Below are 14489 nucleotides of genomic sequence, written 5' to 3' on the forward strand. Positions count from 1 at the left end.
AATGGGTAAAAGGAGTCACAAGGTACAAAATTCCAGTTATAAAATAACTGGGGGGGACATAATGTACAGTACAGCTATCATGCACAGTGACTATAGTTAATACTGTGTTGCACATGTGAAAGTTGCTAACAGTACATCTTAAAAGTCTCCATCATAATAAAAAAATCCTATAACTACATGTGATGATGGACGTTAACTAGACTTACTATGATCATTATTTCGTACACCTGAAACTAATATAATGCATATCAACCATGCCTCAATAAAAAAAAAATCAGTAATGCTAAAACACTGAGGCTATTACACATAAATTTATGCCAATGAATTTGAAATTTGAAACAAAATGGAGACACTCCTAGAAAATACTCAACTTAGCAAAACTTAGAAGAAAAAGGAACTATGAATAATTCTATGTCTATGAAGGGAATTGAATCCATAATTTAAAACTTTCCTTCAAAAACAAAATAAAAACACTCCAAGGCCAGGTAGTTTCACCAGTAAATTGTGCCAAAATTCAAAGAACACTAAATTTTACACAAGCTCTTCCAAAACAAACAAACAAACAAACAAAAAACCAGGAAAATAAAGTACTGATTTGTTCCAAGAGGCTGGCATAGCCTTGATACCAAAGATATTTTAAGGAAGGGCAGTTACAAGGTGATCTGTGCGTGCAAGGACACAAAAATCCTGAAGACAACATTTGCAAACCAAATCCAGCAATATACTAAATAAAATGTATCAGGACCAAGTTGGGTGTACTCCAAGAATGCCACGCTGGTTTCACTTTGGTATTCTTTTCCGAATGTTAGTCCCACATTTACAGAACAAATGATAAAAGTCAAATGAATACAGAAAAAATTAATAATTTAATGCCTACTCATGATTTAAAAAAAAAATCCTCATTAAATGCGAAAAGAAATTAACATCCTTAATCAGAAAAAGAATATCTCAAAAACTTAAGCTAATACACTTAATGGTAAAATGCTTAAGGCTTCTGTCCATGTAACTCCCTCCGAAAGACTAAGATGCTGGTCTTTCTCATTGCTATTCAACACTCTCCTGCGTAATCTAAGCCGAAGAAGTAAGTTATGAAAAGAACAGGATTGGAAAGGAATAAAACTTTCATAATTTGAGATAACATGTTTGTATACAGAAAAATCCACAAGACTCCATAAATAAATTATTAGTATTTACAAGCAAATACAGCAAGGACTTTAAATATATGAATATACACAGGCTTTTCTATGTACTAGCAAGTAATTAGGAAATAAAAAAATTTTAAATAATTCCATTTACAATATTGTCCAAAAAAATCAACCAAGCAAGCTTCTCAAAAATAACATAAGAAATATCTTCATTTCCTCAAAAAAAGACAGATTTCTGAAGTACGGTATGAAAATGCTAATTCTAACTGTAAACAAAAAAGAGTGATAAATTGGAACCACCTTAAAATGAAGAAATTATGTTCATTAAAAAACATTAGAAGACTAAAAAGACAAATGATTTCTGAAAGGAATGCTGTTCAATGCAGGAAAAGTCTTCAGCAAACGATTCTGGGAAAACTGGACAGCCACATGCAAAAAAATGAAGTTGGACCCTTACCTAACACCATATACAAAATTAACAAAACAGTCCTTAACAAAAGGACCTAAATGTAACACATAAAGATCAGACTTCTGGTTTCTATAGGAAACTGGCAGCTACCTAAATCTAACTCTCCTTATATCCTCCAAAAACCACACCTGGCAACTAAAGCGAATAAAACCATTCACAGCCTGAAAACTACAGAATATTTAGGATACAGAATACCATGAACCTCAATGTGCACATCAGAGGGACCCAAATGTCCGAAACCAGTACACCCGGATCTGGAGCCCACGTTAGAAAACACTACCAGGCAGCAGCAAGCAAACAGGAAATGACACTAAAAAAATTGTCATTTATAACAGCACTAGACACCTATCAAGAACTACAGTTACACCTGAAAAAGGATTTTTGCGATTTCTACAAAACTGAGAAAAATTAAAGATGACTCGATAAACAAGAGGATAAAACAGCTTCATGAATTGGAAGATTTGTTGTCAACATGTCAATTCTCCACAAATTGATTCGTAGATTAAGTGCAATCCCAATGAATATCCCAGCAGAGTTGGTAGGGAGTGAGAGTAGGAAGAATGACACGTTGAATCTAAGATTTTTATGGAAATGCAAAAATCTAAAAAAAACCCAAGAATCATGGAGGATAAAGCTAAAGGACTTCACTATCAAATACCAAAATCTAATATAAAGCTGTAATAACAAAGACACAGGACAGATACACAGATTAATGAAGAAAAGCTGATGTGTGTACTGAAAGCTTTAAGAGATACTTATTTGATCAAACAATCCTACGTTTAGAGATTTATACTATGTCCGAGTAATCAGAGATGTAGGCTTTAACTTCAGGTACTTCTCCTCCTTTGCTCTGGGAAGCGTCTGAAAAGACCACGAAGTCTACACGCACCTTGTCATCTGACCAACCACTCGCATAAGCAGGGTACAAGAGTAACACCATCTCCAGAGCCTGGCATCTTACCAGCGAGACGACTGGGATTCCTGGAAAATTGCAAAAGTGCACTCCTCACCACTCCTCTCTCACTAACCAGGGGTCCTTTCCCTTAGGCAGTCCAATAGCCTAGCATTAGCTGAAAAATACTTTGCTGTAACTACAAAAGCTTCCGGCATATCTGAAGCAACCCAGTGAAAACTGAGCCACTGTTGACTGTCATTCATGTTGGAATATAATCCATGCAACTTTCTCAAAGGAGGAGAAGTAGAACACATATGTAGAACGAGCAAATTCTCTGAATTTTTAACTTGGCATAAGCAGAAGGAGAAAATAAGGGTTAGCTCATGACTTACTCTAATTAACAGAAAATATTACATATATAGATTTTTGGAATTTAGAAGAGACAAGACCCTCCAGCCCTTCCCCAGACCCTTCCTTCAATTGCCCTCCAATATAATTTAGTAAAAACAAATTCTACAAGTCAGTCTCCTTTGTAACGAACCTTTCCCTCAAACATTTAGCTACTTTATGTTCACATACTCTTGAATCTTTGTGGGAATTATTTCTAAGGCCAAGTTAAAAAAATAAATTCATAACTAAAAAGCAGCAATTACCAGCCCTTGTTCTGAGAATACTTGTGGTTAAATTTTTTTCAACATCCATTTTAAAAATTAAAAATATGTTCACTTTCACCTAAAATGACTCAAACAGAAAAACGTTTCATCAACATTCTTATTATATGTTGCAACTCCCACAAAAAAAGTTATGAAACAGGTTTAAGACATCCAAACCTCCCTGTGAAGTGTCACCTGCTGAAGGCGCTGTCCACTCCCCTCCACTACTCTGCGGAACAAGCCTATATAGCGTAAAAACAAAAAGCCTGTAGACTTGCACTCATGTTTAAAAGCAACTAAAATAGTCAAGAGCTATGCTGTCTAATACAGTAGCCACGAGTCGCATGTGGCTACTACTGAGCACCTGAAATATAGGTAGTTAACTGAGCAGCACTGTAAATGTAAAATACACACTGGATTTTGAAGTCTTGGTACTAACGAGAATATAAAATCTCATTAATAGTTTGATATTGATTAAATGTTGTCATATTTCATGTATGTTGGATAAAATAATTTCACTTTTTTTAATGTGGCTACCAGAAAAATCACTATTATATATACATGACTCACATTATAATTCTACACATAGTTCTGTCACCATGACCTATCCTTTTCTACCTAATCTTCCTGAGTATTACAAAATAGATTTCTACATTATAATCAAAGGCTGTCTTCACCCAGAGGGGGGACCCAATCCACAAAGGAAACTACGGGAGGGGCAAGTGTTGCCAGAGGTTCAAGGTCATTTCTTCAGATGCTTCACAAGGAAACTGCCTAGAAACAGCCCTGCACACATGCATCAAGGTTTCACACCTAAGTCACCTGGCAAATGATCATGAATTCCTCGATTTACGGGTGTGCTGCAGACTCCGCTGAAATCCAGAGAATTATCCAGTATGGCGTTTATCCGTCGGAAGATACTGGCATTGCTGCACTTCGAGAGCGCAGGTGGTTCCTGGCTGTCCCAGCAATCTTTTATCCTTCCCGCTCCTTCCTCCTGGACACAGAAAAAAGACCTTTAGATTGTTCTATACTCCTTTATGGTCAATGGAGCCTTCACACCCCCATTCTCCCAACCCAACACCATGAGTCAGATGAAGTAACAAGGACTTGGTTTCCTGCCTGTATAGTAAAATACTGAATGAGTGTTTGCTATGTGCAAGTGACCCTGAGAGAATTGCCTCAAAAACCCTCTACTCTTCTGAGAGCTGTGTAGGAATTAGCAGGGCATGAAAGCAGCAGCATGAGCCTTAGAACCAGACATACCTGGGTCAAAGCTTGGGGTATATCTAGCTATACAACAGAATACTATTTACCAATAAAAAGGAATGAAGTGCTGACGCGTGTTACTACACAGATAAAACTCTAAACCGTTACGCTGAGTGAAAAAAGCCAGTGACAAAAGACCACATATTATATGAGCCCATTTACATGAAATGTCCAGAAAAAGCAAATCTAAAGATTAGCTACCTTCAACTAGGGGCGGGGCGGTTAGAGGGGAAGTGGCTAAAAGGTACAGGTTTCTTTCTGAGAAGAAAATATTCTACAATTAGATTATAACTGCAAAACTCTGTTAATACACTAAAAAAAATCACTGACGTGTACATTAAAAGGTGAATTTTATGGTTTTGTAAATCCTATCTCAAGACGTGTTTAAAAAGTTTGGTTCTGCCATTTATTGGCAGTTACTTCTGTGTCTCAGATTCCCATTTGTGAAATGGGAAAAGAGTATCGATCAACCTTTTGATGAAATATATAAAGCGGTTAGCATGGTGCCTGGCGTATGGTAGCTGCTATTGTACACCTGAAGATTACAGCAGGTAATTACAGGAGAAGATGTGGTAAGTGGCAAACACCCCAAGGAACTGTTTAAGCTGTATAGTTCCACGTGGTCACTGAAGGCACATACGACTCCTGCGAGACATTATTGAACAACAAAAGCACTCTGAGATATATAACTGTGAATGGAACCCCCACACGGAAGTGACCCTTTGGTATTCTCTATCTCAGTAAGTCACATCATTACCCACCAGAGGCCCTAGACAGAAATCCGGGTACCCGTTCACTCTTCAATCTCCCTCACTCACCACATCCAGTGCCTGACATAGTAAGTTACGAAATACTGGCGGACAGACTCTTCTAAGGGGAGTCTGACTCATCAGCTCTATCATTCCCAGTTGCCTTGGGGAAAATAAACTAAAAACAGACCAAGGACAGAAATAAGCACTTAAGATGTGAGAGTTGGTCACTTCGACAAAACCATTAAAAGCCGGGGGTTACTTTGTTTAGCCTATCAAAAATTCCAGGTCAGCATGAGAATGACTGTGAGCATGTAGTTTTACAATCTCTGCAGGATGGCCTTAAAGGGACAACCTTGAGTCCCCGTCATTCTCGAGCTCTTGAAAAGAGTGGCATCCTTTGCAAGCTGTGAGTACGACCAGAATTCATAGTCCTACGAGCTCATTTTCCCAAGCCCTCCAGAGAAGCACCACTGAGAGTGGTTAAATCCACTGACACAAGGCCCTTTTCACAACTGTAGATTTCTAAGATGATCTTCCACTTCACTAAGGCAACTTCACAAAGGCTAAGACACAAGCATTTACAATCACTCTGCAGATCATAAGGCGACACGTTCCACTCACTCACTGCTTAACAAACACTGCCCATTGCCTGCTATGTACAATGAGCACCCTAAAGGTAAGCAGATTAGACAGAGACTCAACCAAAAGAAAATCAAGTCTTGGAAGGGTGCCCAGACCTGACCATGCTGTTGACAACCACCACACAAGCTACGCGCTGCACCGTCAACACACACTGTCCTCTAAGCCGAGGGGGTTCAGAGGAAGAGGCTCTGCCTGGAAGCAAGCGTAAGAGGAAGGGCTGAAGAACACAGAGGAACATTACCAGAAGTGGTCCATCGTGTGGCACTTTAATTGTGGGAGAAAAGAGCGGATTGGAAGGGCAGCCTCGTGTGCCAGGTTACAAGTTAGATTATCTTCACCATCAGAGGTTCCAAACTTTAAAAGGCCCCTCACAATACAAAAGGCCCCTCATAATAAAAAATTAACTCAGTTTTGTTTGCTGTGACAGATATGATTTGTATGGTCCTGGCACACTTACAAGCAAGTAAATGACAGCTGTATGTGAGTCGCGGAAGGAGACCACGAGCAACCACCGGAAAGATGGAGGCCAGAGACCCAGGGAGGAGAGTGCCCCAGAAGCCTGGGGAAGATGCAGACCTGGAGGCTTCTGGGAGAAACCTACTTTCCCAGGAGAGGAAGCCCTGAGAATCTTCCCATCCCCAGCGGTCTGAGAAAATCTAATTAAGAGTACACCTGGCCAATCTGCCCCACTCCCAACCCTGTTAGGAACAGGCGCCATAACCTACAAACTCAGAAGCAAATCTATGCGATAACTCCCTCTCTCCCCTTCTTTCGAGTATGCCAAATCAGAGACCCAGAGGGCTCCGTGAAATCAGAATGCAAGTAAGCTAAGTGTTCCACCCAAGCTGCATAGTCACATCGTTAAGTACCAGTGCTGTGCCTTGAGACAAAAAAAAAGATCAAAGCCGGCAATGTCAGGTGCGCACAGATCTACAAGCTTTCTTACATGTACAGTAGGGATAGAAGCAATAATACCATCTCATGGGGCTCTCCGTGAGTTACACACGTAACACGCTGGGCAGAGCAATTGGCACATGATTACACGCTGAACAAAAAGGTGCTGTCTATCGGCAGTACCATTATTACTGAACCAAGGGATCAGAGGCCGCAACACGGATCCTTGAAGAGAAGAATCTATTTACTCATTAAAGGAGAAAATTTGTATAAAGACCTAGGCTGACTATTCCTTTGAAGACTCCAGGACCTTCTATGCCTAATCTTCCTAATCATTTGATTCTAAAAGCTTAATTAAAGGACATAATACAAATCAAACTGCCTAAAACCTAAACCTACTATAGAATACAGTGATGCAGTTAAATTATTGCATAGTTTCTTATCTGCGAAACAAGCATCTTCTATCCATCTCTATACTTACAGACCCCTTACTCTGTATATTCTATCTTAACTTGCGATCAATTTAGATGCCTGAATTAATACTCATGTTTTACTACTAGGAAAACTAGGTTTTTCCCCCTTGGGTTATACTGCTATAACTTTCACCGTTATTTTTGGCATATTTTGCCATGAAGTGAAATCTTCTGCAGCTTTTTTTGACCTTTATTTGGTCTTTCGCTATGGACAGGAAGGTAGGCTTTAAGACAGATCAGAGACTTACAAGAGAATGCAAACCTTAATACTATCGAGAATCACGGATCAACAGGAAGAAATAATTGGCAAGGCTAGAGAAGAAATAACAGGCAAGCCTAAAAAGAAAAACAATTCCTACTGTTACTGGCTAAAAATGGCCTCAAGATAAAACTAGTTATACCTACTTATTGTCAGAAAGAATGGTTCATGAGAAATCTCTGATAATACTAGCAATTTTTTTAGAAGGTCTCAAATTTCTCCTTTTCAACAGATAAAAGCTGACACTCCCGCCATGAAACAGTGGCTTTCTACAGCAATAACCCTCAACAGAAGAGGAGGGGGAGGGAGACTACAGTCTGAAAAAATCATTCCCCTTTTCCACAAAGAAAGAGTTCTCCCCAAAACCGTGAATCGCGGTAGTACAAAGTAGAAAGAAAACAAGCTTTGGAGTACCAATACTAAGTTCACCACTTAAGTCACTTCTCTGAGTTCTGGTTGCCTCAAGCAAGTGGAGTGCCACCTACTCTGTAGACTTTGTAATAATAGGAAATACACGAAGTACCTGGACATGCTCGATAAATAACTTATTAGTGACAGATGTCCCCCAATTCCATATAGGTGATTAAATCGTTATTCGGAACTATGCTTTCAATTTATTCACCCTAGGCAAGTTCATCAAGAAGCTTACTTACTTGTTTAGCACATAAATGGAGGGTTTGCCATTTGTTTGTTTGCATTTGTGAAATATTCAGAAGCTTTAGCATTGACAGACCTTCCTAAACCCAGGCAGGGCACTATGAACAGGAAAAGCAGCAGGATGGCAGAGCTCGCATACCATCCCGACCAGCAGAGCTAAATTCAGCCTCTTAAAGTCCAAAATTCCAAGGGAAGTTTGAGTTTCACCTTAAAATTTTTGTATGTAATCATGCAACATCTCACTAGTCGTTCCTGGGGGGATGGGTTAGGAAAAGGCCCTCTTACTCAGAGCTCACCACTCAGCTTGGGGGATACAACCATCCATCAAGAACCAAGGACCCAGAGTCAGAGGGAGGAGTCTAGGGAGCAACAGGACCACCAGCATGGCGGAGCCGCACAGAGTGATGGGTGTGAACAGATGAGAACAGCTAAGGAGAAGGGTGGAAAGTGCATCCTTCTGTACTGGGGCCTCTAATGGTTTAAAAAAAAAATTAAAAAATAAAAATGAAAACACCTGGAGTTCTTTCTCCCAAGAGGACACGAGCGTAATTGTAAAAAAAAAAAAAAAAAAAAAAAAAAAATCCTTTCCGATAGTTAGGGAGAAATATTTTCACCCCCACGTCTGTCTCTTACCAGAAACTAATTGTATAAACTCACTGAGCAAAGATTGTAAAAATGATAGGCAATTCACATATAACCAATGTGGTTTGCAATGAAAAAAAAACCATGCTAGACAAGACTGATGCTTATAAAAACTGAGTCAAGCTATTGACAAAGAGAATCTTCAATGATGGTAGTAATACTAATTGGGTGGAGGGGCTAGAATTAGATGAGCCCCAGGAGATGAGGAAAGGGAAGAAAATGGTTCTGCTTTTAGACCTTCTGGGTTTAATATGCCTGAAATAGACACATTCATCCAGGAGGCCCATGAGAACTACAGGTCTTGAGAACAATCAAGGCTAAAGGGTTCAACCTAAAACCTGATCACAGAGAGAGAATTGGTGCTACAGGAATACACGGGCCCTCTGTGTAAGAGGACAAGAATGAGCCAACAGAATGAACCATAGGGAATGTGGCATTCAGGGGAGGAGGAAGCCTGTAAGTGCCAGGACAAGAAAAGACCTATCACAAAGAAGGAAGGAGGAAAAAAAAAAAAGAAGAAAGCCTTAGAATCCTATGAACCAAGTGAGAATTTTAAGTAAATGTGATTAATCGGAGACCAACATAACAGATGCCAAGGTGCATAAATTCTAGAAATAACACTAGTCTGGAAATAAAGAGACCTGGGTTCCAGGCCGGGGTTTATTACCCCCTCACGGCATAAGCTTAGAACCACCACTTTTCATTCTGAGCTTAATTCTCCTTGTCCATGAAAACAGACTCAGACGTTATAACTTGAGCTCGGTGTCAGTCAGCTCCAAATTATACCTGAGAGACAGGTCCCTAACACCTTTTCAGCTTCAAAATAATTTCAAACTTACAGCTTAAAAAAAGTGTCTCAGGAGAAAAGGCAGACTCAGGAGACAGATGGTATCAGAGCCAGGAGCACAAAACCAGGATGCAGAGAGCACTGGTGTTTAGTAAGAGATTAAGTGTTCTGTCAAAAGACACACAAAAAAACCCAACCCACCCTTCCAGGTAACTGCTTTTCTCCCAGGGAGGAGAGCTACTCTCATACCTTTGTCAATGGAGACTTCAGGCCAAGGTGCTAAACCCGTGATATGCTGATGTGGGCACGTATACCAGGTACCTACGTGAGCATATTATGCTGGTCGAGAATAAAGAAACCGGTAACACTGTTATGGTTAAGTGACTCTCAGAATCAGCAACTGCGACCCATTTTAGCACACAAGTCAATCTTCAGACCTGCCCTCTGGGGAGTCTCCAATTACCTCAAGGAAAGCCATCACAAAGCAGCCTTAAAAACCAAAGCAAAGAGTGTCACCCCACTGTAACCTAAAAAGGAGCTCCAAGTAGACAGAAATACTAAAAAACAAGGTAGAGGTTAAAGGTATCTTTGCCTAAGTGTTCTTCCGTGGGACTGAAAGCAAAGCCCATTTAGTCAGGAACTCCACCCGCCCACCCTACCCCCCCAGGCCTGTGTGGTTTAAAACACATATATTAAGGAGGCAAAATATCCCCAACAGGAGCCTTTTTAAACCTCAATAGCAAAACTCACTGAAAATTATATCTATGATGCAAATTTAATGCTGAAATTTGGATACTGACTTTTTATGGAAAGGCAGATAATTTTCCTATGGACAATTACATACATTATGTACCTTTTAGTTCAATCTTTTCAGCCAATTTATTATAATTGAGAAATGCCTTATTTTGAGGGTCCTGTCTTGAACATAAAAACTTTCAGCGTTTGGAATCTGTGAACTAAAAAGAGGCTGCAACAATGGCAGAAAGGAAAGGAAGGGCATTTCAAAGCTGCAGGGGGGGTGGTGCTGAGGGTGGGGGGAAGCAGTACCCAAGACGGAATGATCCCTGAAAGGGGCCATCAGTGCTTCCTGGGTTTTAACTCAAACAGAAGCAAACATTCTTCGTGTAAACTCCTCCACTTTAACCTCTAGGTCCGACCTCCTTCCTACTCCTCACTCCCCACCCCCAGGCTTTCTGGCAAGTCGTCCCCAGAGCCACCACAGTTTAGGCACTGACTAGGAAAAGCAGACTTGCAGAACAGGATGGGATTAGCACAGCTCTTCCATAGGAGAGAAAATAATTTGCTATTTGATCCCATGATTCTTTTACTGCCTCCACCACTAGCTACTGACAACAGCCTAAACATTAATCTCTGGGTCTGGTATGCATTCCTGTCCCAAACGTCCAGCCAGAACTACAAACTCACTAATGAATTATCTTTTCAACAAACACATAACAATTTTAGAAAAGTTATTTAGCTAAGGAACCTGGAACCAATGAATGAGAAAATCTGCACAGATATCACCAAGAGCATAAACACTAAAACACCAGCAGAGAGCTACTTAGTCATCTCACCTGTCTCCTCCACCCCCAAATTCCCAAACATTGAACTCATACCCGAGTACTTGGCCTGTAAAGGTTTCTAGAGAAGCAAGTGGGGACAGGTAACACTTTAAAGCTCCTATCTGTCCAAAAACTTTCCAGACCACAGGTAAAATAGCTATCTGGTTTGTATTTGAATCGGCATTCTCAGAAAAATTGATTTGGCTCTGTCTGTATATGCTCTTTACTGCTATATGCTTTAGCTATGGGGGGAAAAAGGTACAGAAATAGAGGTACATATCCCCTTGCATCTCCTAGTATGGCTGTGTACACTGCTGGGATTCTAAGTTTTGCCCAGAATGAAAGCCCGGCCCCTCATTCCTAGGGGGGTTATTTGATGCCCTGGGAGCTCATCCCAGAAGATTTTTACTACGTACTGCTAAAACCCTTATTAATTCTTCCTGGAAATCTAAGAGCCAAAATTATGGAAATTTTAGCTAAGAGAAAAGGTGAGTTTTAACGAGCCCCAGTCTACTTTTATAGGTCTTAAAACAATGATGTAATTTCAAATTTGCCTTATCTCAGAAGGAAAAAGTTAGTGACTTTTTAACTGTTCTTAGAAAGGAAAATCTTTGGTGCAGAGGCTTGGGTGGGTCACCCCACAGGGGGAGGAGCCTGACTGCTCCAGACCTCTGGTTCTCTCAGGATCAGCTAACTGCTCTCACACACATCATGGAATGATAGACACAGCACATTCCTCCCGACGTCAACACCGCTGCACTAAAGCTCAGAAGACCCACACTGCCTTCCACGACACCAGAGTCCCTCCAACCGCAGTTAAGGTTCGCTGTGACCAGCCCATTGAACACTGTGTTTTATACACAAGGTACACTGCCAATGACCCCTGGTCCCTCTGAATACACAGTGTCATAGGTTGAGCTATGACACCAGAAAGACCTAGGTTTACACCCCGGTTTACCATTCAGTAACCTTAGCACTCGATTTCTGAGCCTTCTCATCATATGCAAAAATAAAGAGAATGTGTAAGGGATGTTCTCAGACAGATCCCAAACTAGCCCTTGCATGGAATGCAATCTTAAGAGACATGGTACCTTCGGTCCACACAACGCTGACGATCTTTTAATCGCTACATTTAGAAAATAGAGATTGGCGGCTTAACTAGGAAAAAAGTCACAGATCCATCGACTCGGGGCCCACATTCGCACCATGACAACCAACAACTGACCACTCTCTTAAGAGGCAGCACTGCTCTTTCCTTTCCCTCCCCTGACTCCCTTGATGTTACCTCAGACCCTGGAAGGGCTATGGGTTTGCGGCCCACTTTAAGATTCAAAATCAAAACAAATAGCTTGGTGACCCGTGAAAATACTAAGACTTAGCTACTATTGTTAGCTTGTTAGAAAGCCTGGTGTTGAGCGTGCAGTCTCACCACCTCTACCACCTTCCTGCAGGTTCTGCCTCACCAGACACTGGACTGGTGTGTGTACCGCACTGAAAGAGAACCACAGAACCGCCCCAGATCCAGAGCCTAGGGTCGGCTCCACCATCATGCCCCTCACACATCAGCTCTCCGACCACCTGCGGTGGCACAGGTGGGCACAGCAGCCCTTCCACACAGGGAGACGTTTACAAGACGATGCATGGGAGGGGGAAGGCAAGAGTTTTACACGGCAAAAATGGGTTCGCATACAGGGCCATGAACGTCCAAAACCGAGTTCTAGCAAGCGGGCAGTCGAGTTCAAGCGAAATCGGTGACAAAAACAAACTGGACAGCAACGCGCTCTGGGGCACTCAATGAGGACCGAGAACAGACCAGCGGGAGGCCCCGCACACCCGTCCCGAGGGGCCCCCGACAGCCCAGAGCTCCGCTGAGCTCCAGAAGCAGAGCTTCCTTCCACTGCTGTTCCACCGACCACAAAAACGAACCGACCAGGAACCCCCGCCAAGCCGAGACTTCCAAGGTTTACTTCTGCCTCTTAGCAGTCGTTTCTTTTCTTTTTAACCCAGCACGTGTCCCTAGGTTCAAGGAGGACCTGAGCCTAAGGGAGCAAATTGGCCTCGGGAACCACACTTGCAAGAGGCACATTGACAGCAGCTGTCACCGCAGGGTGGATGCGAGGCCTCGATCCACCTGGGCCTAGAGGACCCGCTCCGCCCACTTGCCCGGCTCAGCAAATGACGCACAGCAGCAGTTTACTCCGTGCCTCGGTAGCCAGGGAGACAAAGGAGGCAGGTGCCAGGGAAATATGGCACTGCCCAGGGAAATATGGCACTGCCCAGGGCCCAGGCTGCGGGCTGGGCGTGCGGTGGGGGCGGGGCGAGGCCCGGCTTCCTTCGCGAGCCACCGAAAGACGAGCTCGGCGCCAAGGTCCCCGGGCCTTCCCGGTGCCTGGGGCAGCGCCGGGCCCATGGGAACCAGGCAAGAACGCTGGGGCGGATTTGCCCGTGAGAACAGCCACGCGCGGCCCAGCCCGGGAACGGCGCCACGTAGGACAATCGAAGGTGCGTAAGCTTTTCCTGGGTCCGAACCCCAGGCCCCGGGGACCAGAGCAGGTGCAGGCCTCTCTCACGCCCTCACCAGTGTGCTGGCCGGGGGGACAGCAGTCTGCGCCTCCGCCACTTTCCCGCCGAACCTTCGGCCACAGCCGAGTCCGCACCGACCCGCACGCGAGCTGGGGCCCTGACCGGGGTCTGGGCTGAGGAGAGCAACGCAAAGCGGCGGCCACATGCACGCCTCTCCCCTGGCCAGGCGCCATGCTTGCGCCAACTCCTCAGCCTGCATGTCCCCCGGACCCCAGGTCCCCGTGACCCACCTCAGAGCCACGGGTCCCCAGCGCGAAGCGGAGTCGCACGTGCCGGGCCACCCACCGGCGCGTGACCCACCCGGCCAGGCCGGCCCCGCCCCAGAACTCCGGCTCTCCGCCAATCGAACGTGTGAAGCCACGTGACCTCTCTGACCAGGGAAACCCGCGCGGCACGAGGGGTCCGATCCCTCCGCCTTAAAGGGGCCGCGTCGCTGCCGTCGTGGCGCTCGTTGTGCCCACAGGCCCAGCGCGGTGGGCCCGGCCGCCAGCAGCCCCGCCCTGCCTGGGCCGCCAGCCCAGCCGCCCGCTGGGTACGAAGGAGACTGGGGTGGGGGTCGCGCTGCGAGGCGCGTGAGCTCAGGCGCGGTGGCTTTGGGGCTCACGTGCGACGGCTGAGGGAAATGGAAGCGTCCGGGGCGCGGGGACTTCCCTCCGTGCGCACAGCTCCCGTCTGGACAGACACTCGAGGCCACCAAGAGTCTGCAGCGCAGCTCAGAGTCCCCACCGGCCGCCCCCAGAGGGCCGCGGCGCCTTTAAACCCAAAGGCCCTGAGTCACGAGGAGGCGCCCTGCCCCCCCGCCACTCA

At 44.1% G+C, this 14489-nt stretch overlaps 1 protein-coding gene across 7 annotated transcripts in view; it reads right to left on the bottom strand.

Moving 5' to 3' along the window:
- CPEB1 (cytoplasmic polyadenylation element binding protein 1) overlaps positions 1–14489 on the bottom strand; it is a 54288-nt gene that overhangs the window by 38508 nt on the left and 1291 nt on the right. For 5 of the 7 annotated variants that reach the window (XM_006905303.3, XM_025050006.1, XM_025050010.1 and 2 more), the window contains exon 2: positions 3985–4159. The gene's annotated coding sequence lies outside the window, so the exon portion shown is untranslated. Of the gene's footprint in view, positions 1–3975; positions 4160–14489 lie in introns of those variants that run through there. The other 2 variants (XM_025050016.1, XM_025050014.1) reach the window with 2 other exon arrangements.

The sequence above is a fragment of the Pteropus alecto genome, unplaced genomic scaffold (genome assembly GCF_000325575.1).
Source record: "Pteropus alecto unplaced genomic scaffold, ASM32557v1 scaffold60, whole genome shotgun sequence".
In the NCBI taxonomy this organism is placed as follows: domain Eukaryota; kingdom Metazoa; phylum Chordata; class Mammalia; order Chiroptera; family Pteropodidae; genus Pteropus; species Pteropus alecto.